Source organism: Ambystoma mexicanum, chromosome 2p, assembly GCF_040938575.1.
Source record: "Ambystoma mexicanum isolate Mex_15411 chromosome 2p, UKY_AmexF1_1, whole genome shotgun sequence".
Classification (NCBI taxonomy): Eukaryota; Metazoa; Chordata; class Amphibia; order Caudata; family Ambystomatidae; genus Ambystoma; species Ambystoma mexicanum.
In genome coordinates, this window is record NC_090923.1 from 670,619,134 (window position 1) to 670,626,243 (window position 7,110).

General features: G+C 43.4%; 1 long non-coding RNA gene across 1 annotated transcript; it reads right to left on the reverse strand.

Moving 5' to 3' along the window:
• Positions 1-3,723: 3,723 nt before the first annotated feature.
• Positions 3,724-5,142, reverse strand: LOC138565920 (uncharacterized). The gene is made up of 5 exons (XR_011301706.1): positions 5,081-5,142; positions 4,849-4,971; positions 4,673-4,723; positions 4,122-4,184; positions 3,724-4,022 (listed from the first exon to the last, which is right to left on the reverse strand). It is a non-coding gene; the product is annotated as an uncharacterized lncRNA (long non-coding RNA).
• Between the last annotated feature and the right edge of the window lie 1,968 nt (positions 5,143-7,110).

Genomic DNA, 7,110 nt, shown 5'->3' on the forward strand with positions numbered 1-7,110 from the left:
TATCCGGATGCTTGCATTTACATCACTGCTGAAGTCTTGTATCCGGATACTTGAATTTACATTGCTGCAAAGAGAGTGTGTAGTATTCTGCCTGTCAGAATGTTGGTGTGCAGGTGATGCATCTTTGGAATGTGAAAGTGTTAGCCTGGGTGAGTGTTCTACTCAGTGGCAGTTTAAGCTGAGCTGGCAGTTGTGCTGGTTGCCAGAGGCTGTGACACTGTACTTTGCTACCTTGTCCCTGGCAGAAAAGGCACTTACCTCACTACTCGGTTCTGGGGTGGTACTTGGCAGAGGGGGAGGACCCTACTACAGAGTGCAGGGGATCTGTAAAAAGTATGCCATTACACGAAGGCGAAATATTGTATTTGTTTTCTTTTACAAAACAGAGAAAACCACTGTAGTCCCTCTTTTTAAAATATTTCTATTCCCCTTCCCTGTTTTTCAATTGATTTGGTTTGTGGATGAAAATTATCATTAAAAACGATGCATGCTGGCTATCCTGCGTTGATGTTAAGACATTTCACCATATTTTACAGACCCCCTCCACCCCACCTCCAGGAGGATAGGGAGGATAGCTCAAGGGCAATGCGCTCTCCTTGGAAGCAAGATGACACGGAACACCACAGATTCGATCCCCGGGTCTGCGCTTAGAAACCTCTGGGTATTAAGCGCATTGTAAATAACCTGTCCCGTCATATCCAGCCACATGTCTAGTTACTTTACACTCCCAGCTTCAATCCTACAACTTCTCAATGCCATTTAAGTAATTTAGTTCATTTCATGAACGTGTGAAGTGTGGGCCCATCCTCAAAAGACAACAAAACCATAACAAAGTCTTGATGGTAGACAAACACACAGAAGAAGTAAACAGGCAGGTGTACATGGTTGTAGGAGGATAGATTCGAGAGGAGGTCGGAGGGTAATTCATAAAACATTTACAGAATAGTGGGGGCTAAAAGATTAGGTGACATGGACGAGAAAAATAAACGCAGCGTGTTTTAACTTCCTTTTTCTTCCTTGTATTTCTTTTCTCTTCCTTGCAGAGAAATTAACTCATCAGGCATCGGATTGCAGGAGGCCCAGAAGGTTGTTCGCTCAGACAAGTGTTTTAGGTGCCTTATTCAAGTTGCTTAGAGAGGTACTGGGGGTGATGGAGAGGGCAAGAGGGTGATCCTCGATAGCTGGGGATTGTAGTTTCAGAGGCCCTGTTTGCGGGTATGCATGTATGGGATTTGAAATGCACAGACCCAGCTGGGAAGCAACAGAGCGTTGTATATTGGGGGCAAAACCTGGGGTGACAGGTGGGATACGGTTTGCGATGGGTTGGAGGAAGGCAGGAGAGAGGCAGATCCACAGGGGCAATCAGCGTTGGTGAGAGATTATTTTAAGAGTAGGGTTTTCAGAACTTCTGTATCTTGCACAGAGGAGTTCTTATTTAGAGCCAGGCTTAGCTTCCACTGGAATGGGGTGCCTGCCCACATGGTATGTTTGTTGGAGATGTAATTAGACTTCATGATTGGAAGGATCTGGGAGAGAATAAGAGTGGTGACTAGTGGAAAGTGACTAGTTCAGGCCGCAATGGGGTTTATTCATGAGTGCCTGTTGTTAGGCTTTGAATTACCAAACCGCGCAGGAACTGCGATGTGCCGGCACCGACCCTTCTCCTTCTGAACACTCCACAGGAAATGAGGAGATGCGTTGGAAAAGCGAGTGGGCGAGAAAAATCCTGGCTGGATAGGAGCAGGTGCTTCCGTTGAACATGCAGCTTTGGAGAAGGAGGATCGAGTAACTAGAATTGCCCAGAGTCGGCCCACCACTCAAGTGCACAGGCTCCCCACAGACCACAGGTTTACCAAGGATGGACTTTCCAGCAGGCACACACAGGAGCAGGGAAGAAAGGAAGGTTGCATCATGTTGGCCATCAGTGAGATGGCTCAGGGATAACGAGTGACATAATCAACTATGAAAAGGATATGTTTGTTTACCTTCTCAGGTGGTTCCAAAGGAAACCATACAGTCCTTGAGAATGGACCTTCAATAATCATTATCATCGTGGTGGGGGGAGCCAGCCAATCAGGTGGCTAGGAAAGCAGGCTTGAACAGCCGGTGAAAGCCTGTGTTCCATGCTGGATGATGGCTGGCTCCACCCGCCACCAGAGCTGGTTTACAGCTTAGGCAACCCGGGGTGCTAATAGCCTTAATCCCCTGTTCCAAGTGCTGGTACGGGGGGTGGGGGAGTAACGGCCTAGGGCCTTCGTTATCCCATAACTTGGGCTGCCAGGGGGTCATTGGGGATGGACCAGCAGGTTTTCTGTCAACTCTGGAAAGATGTGACTTATTGTTTTATGCAATCATATGCTCCATGCCAATAAAACGGGGAGAGGATGTGGTCCTGTCCCTTTGCAGGACCTTGCCCCTTCACAGGACCTTGCTTTGTGGACATATGGCCCTTAGGCAGCTTGTCTCAGGTTCCCTATTTGGCCCTTCTTCAGAGGCTTCTAAACTGATTCTTAATGCCGTTATTACTATTCCATTTGTATTGACTAGTTAGGAGATTGACTTTGTTATTCTTAATTGCCTGTTCTGTGGGTTTCAATATGTGTTATGACGTCAGCACCAACTTGGAATCTCTGTTCATGGCTCCATGGCGCTCTGCGGCTGCCTGTGTTTATGTGGTGTGGCCGATCAGGCATCTTCCTTCCTCTAATGTATGTGGGCAGTTGATCTGCTAAGCGCTCACCGTTAACATCTAAGTCTGCTCCATGGTCTGCCACGGCCAGGGACCTGGGACTTGTAGTTCAGTTGCGCTATTTGAAATTCTGGCACTCTCCAAGGGAACACCAGAAAACCTCAGTTCAGATTTCTGACTAGCCCAGGGAATACCATTCCATCCCCCTCCTGGGAGGCACATCATGTAGCAGCTGAACCATCCAAGTCCCCTCTGGCTCAGCCCCTTCATAGTAAAGGATGGGGGGTGCTTCCAACTTACCAAAGTAGGAGGTATGATTCACAAAGGAAATGCTTGCAAAGTTCAAGAGAGAGGGGGTGGAAGGTGGTGAACGGTGGTAAGGGAACAGAAAAGTGATGAAGAAGACAAGGACCACTGTTTAAAGTAGTTACACCTGTGTCTCCATTAAGGCTTTTGCAGCATGTCTGCTTGGAAGTTTGCAGCAATGCTTTTTCAGTTGCCACCACTTTGCTCTGGAATACTCTTCCTCTGTCACTGAGACTGATGGAAGATCATGGTCTATTTCGGAAATTACTCAAGACCTTTCTCTTTGCTAGTTAAATACTTCCTTCTCTCTCAGCTCTTTCCGGATATTTACCTCAAGCACCAGGATAGCTTTCAGTGGTTGTGCACTCTATAAGCGCACCTTAACATAATGTAATATAATGCATGCAGGCGCCTTTAATTGCACAGGAAAGGCAGGAATATGCGCAAATACACATTTGAAGATATTCAGGAAGTTTGCATCCTGTGAGGTCGATGAACCTCATTTTGGGTCCGTGGACCACAGAACTCCATCACCAAACACAACCGATGCCAACTCTAGCCTTATAATGACTCAGGGAGAAAGCCTGGGGATATTTTTACAAAGTGGGAAGGGAATAGGTGCCTCGATAAACACACACTTCAACACACTTCAACAAAACCGTTGTGTTAATTCTTAAGTATTCACACAAATTTCATAATGTTTCATAAAAAAACTGTTTTATGACCATATGCAATAAAATTCAATAAAGATTCAAGCTGCTTTTACATACGTCCATTTCTATACATAGCAATTACTGACATTACTCTGTATACACCAAAAGAATTTCCTTCATAGGTAAAAAGAAAAACATTTCTGTTCATGTTACATACAAATTTCAAAACATCTAAATAAATTGAGGCATAGATTTCCCGATATATTGATAGGAGTTATTAGAGTTTGTGAGGACCATTTGTCCACCTATCTGCTACTACGCGTTTCAGGATCGTTGGCCCTTCTTCAGGTATAGATATCTGGAGTGGTGTGATTCTGAAAATATAATAGAAGTAAATACTATTTTAGTATGCTATATCGAACTGTACTTATTTATAACTTTTACATAGGATTGCCTAGTGCCACTGCACTAACCTGTGAATGGGCCTATCCAGTGACGGTTCCCTTCACTCTTCTTATTGAGATCAATCACAACTTCTGTAAATAAAAGGCATTTGATTACTGAAACACTTATGTATAGTCGTGTTATAAATGCCATATCATATCATATCATATCATAAGATGTCGGAATTAGCACTAGAAAGTGGTCTCAAGTGAGACAAGTCGCTGAAAAAGCACTGTGTCCCACTTAGAGACCACCTACATTCAACAATGTTCTCTTATTTTAGCTACGTATATCAATTGAGATACACTCACCTAATATCATTTAGGTACGTCGTGTCCAAATGGTTTTTTGATTCTCTATTATATTGGTAAATTGTCCAAGGACGTGCAGTTTGTATTGCTGCAAAAGTGTATTTTTCAAGTGTTAGGAACTATCTCTGAATGGTAAGTCATTGGCAATAATGTATCACTAGTTGTCCTAGGATTCATTCAATAATGTACCTCTTTCAGATGTGCCCCCTTGGACGTAAATACTAGATGAAAAATAGTCTGTATGAAAGTCTTGCTTCGTAATGACATACCTTATCGACACGTGCTGTACTATTGGTTTGTGCTCTTTACATCCTGCGTTCCTGCATTAAGTAAATAAGAAGCACAAATAAGTGGTGCGTCAAGCCTTTAATTTCGCTAGAGTACTTCGATTTTTTCACATTAATACAATGTATATTTAATTAGAGATGAGGTAACTGTATCTTACCTTTAACAGTATCTGTTCGCCATAGATCAACCTCTTAATTGAATCAGGCAACTGTATTCTTGGTCATAACTTTAGGTTATTGTCACAGACATGTCTGCTTGTCGATCGGCGTGTGTTAAAGTTCTACATGTTTTAAAGAAGAGGGATCATAGTCAGTAAACAGAGGATTCATTTTTAAATGCATCCGTGGTGGTAAATTTACCATTTTACACGCAAGTATAGTTATACCTACATTTGTTCGTGCCCTCCTTGTCTACGCTGATGAACCAACTGTGAGACACGAGTGTTCCTCGCTTCGGTCCATTGCTTAGCAACACAGCCGCATTGCCTCTAGGTATAGAGTGAGAGTTGCATACGTGGCGTTATCGGTCCGCCATCTTAGATGTGTGTTGCTGCTCTGAAGCCTCCTATTCCCAATGCATTTCTTAATTAGGAACTAAAAAACGACTAGTTGTTAATACTGCGCCGCCTTTCCTGAAAGGTTATTTTGACTTGCCTTATTCCCTAGAGGGACTGCTTATCGACATTTGATATTATAAATTAGGATACAGTCTATATCATGTGACCGTTAGTAATTAGAATAAATACAATGCGATCCGTGGCTCGAGCCCACTAATTAAGGTTATTTAACTTCTCATGTGTTGTAGTTGGTATCACTCATGTCGATTAAACAGTACATATTATTCACTGATAAAGTTACATTTGTAGTTTTTCATTACAATGGGTACAAAAAATACACCTTGACTCATCACATTTGTTCGAGGTAACATCATCAGTATTGAACATACAGCGAGTTATAAATCTGTCAACTGTTAGATTCACATCAATTCCAAATTCAATTGTCTTAATTAAATAAGCAATCAAAAACATTTCTGTTAGAAATCACAATTTGTCAGATTATATGTAAATTAGGTTGTAGTATCTCCAATCATTTTTGTTTGAATTTATAAGTAGCAACTTAGATCGCCAATCGAGATTCATCCATCTTGGATGCATGGAGTCAAATGTATCTATCCAGTACATTTCTCTTTGTTGTAAAAGTCTCTGCAAATTGACCTTATCACCAAAACGTCACAGTGACAGGAATTGCAATATGCAGACAGCTCGAATGAACCCGGCTGGCTCTATGGAATCCAAATGACTGGCCCCTTTCTTAGCGCTTCTGTCTCCCAGGGGGTTACCAGAGCCTAACGAATCATAATCAAGCCCCTAGACTACAGCCCGGCTTCCAGCCAATGGCCAATGATCCAACCCATGGGAGGGACCAAGACACATACAAAAGCTTTGCACACAACTGAAAGTATGGGTGGTTGTAGCAGAGGAAGAACAGCGTATGGAGCAAGTTGGCAAGTAGACAGACAGAGGCACAGAGCCTGGAGGGGCAGAGTGGGGTGTAGGCAGAAGCATGAGGTACTAGAAAGGGAAAAGGTACTGGAAAAACTGCAGGAGATTAGAAGAAGGATATGGAAGAGTTTATGGGGTGGTTGGAGTACATCAGAAACAAGAGGTGGGAAAATTGGAGGAGGGTTGAAGAATATAAGGAGGGGGTGGAAAAGATATTCAGTGAGGTTGGAGAAATTCAGAAGGTGGAGTTGGGAGAGTTATTGGAGGAGCCTGAAGGAATATTCAGCAGGAAAAGCCAGAGATATGTTAACAGAGGGGAGCTAACAGAGCTAGAAATAATGCAAGGAAGAGACCAGAAAGATGACACAGCCTTTTTTCAGAGGTAGAATCCCTTATCTGAAGAGCAGAGAGTCCAAAGTCGGAGGAGGCACGGGAGTGTGGTTGGCAAAAGGATGGCAGAGTCAACCCAACAGCTAAACCCACCCTCTGCTCTACGAGGTGCCTCATGTCCTGAACCGAAGACCAGAGTTGCCTGGCAATCATGACATTTACCAAAAGTGTCCCTTTATCACAGTTGATTACCCTTTGCAGAGGTTGATGGTAGTTTACTAGCTGATGACGATGTCTACAACCCACTTCATGAAAATCCAGGCACGCTCAACAGATGTATATGAATGTTGGCAGGAAAGGCAGCACAGCTCTTTCCCAGGAATCTAGATATGACTTTATAATTAGTTGTATTTCCCAGCTGAAACGTTGCCAGGGACTAACTGGGCTCTGACCATTTAATGTTGGAAACTGCTTCAGCTTTTGTGGTTGAGGAACTAGTCAACCAAAGAGTGGAGAGACTTCTTCCGAGCCTAGACCTGCTGCTACCATCCTGATCCTGCCAATCAGCAGTCTTGTGGAACAGACCGT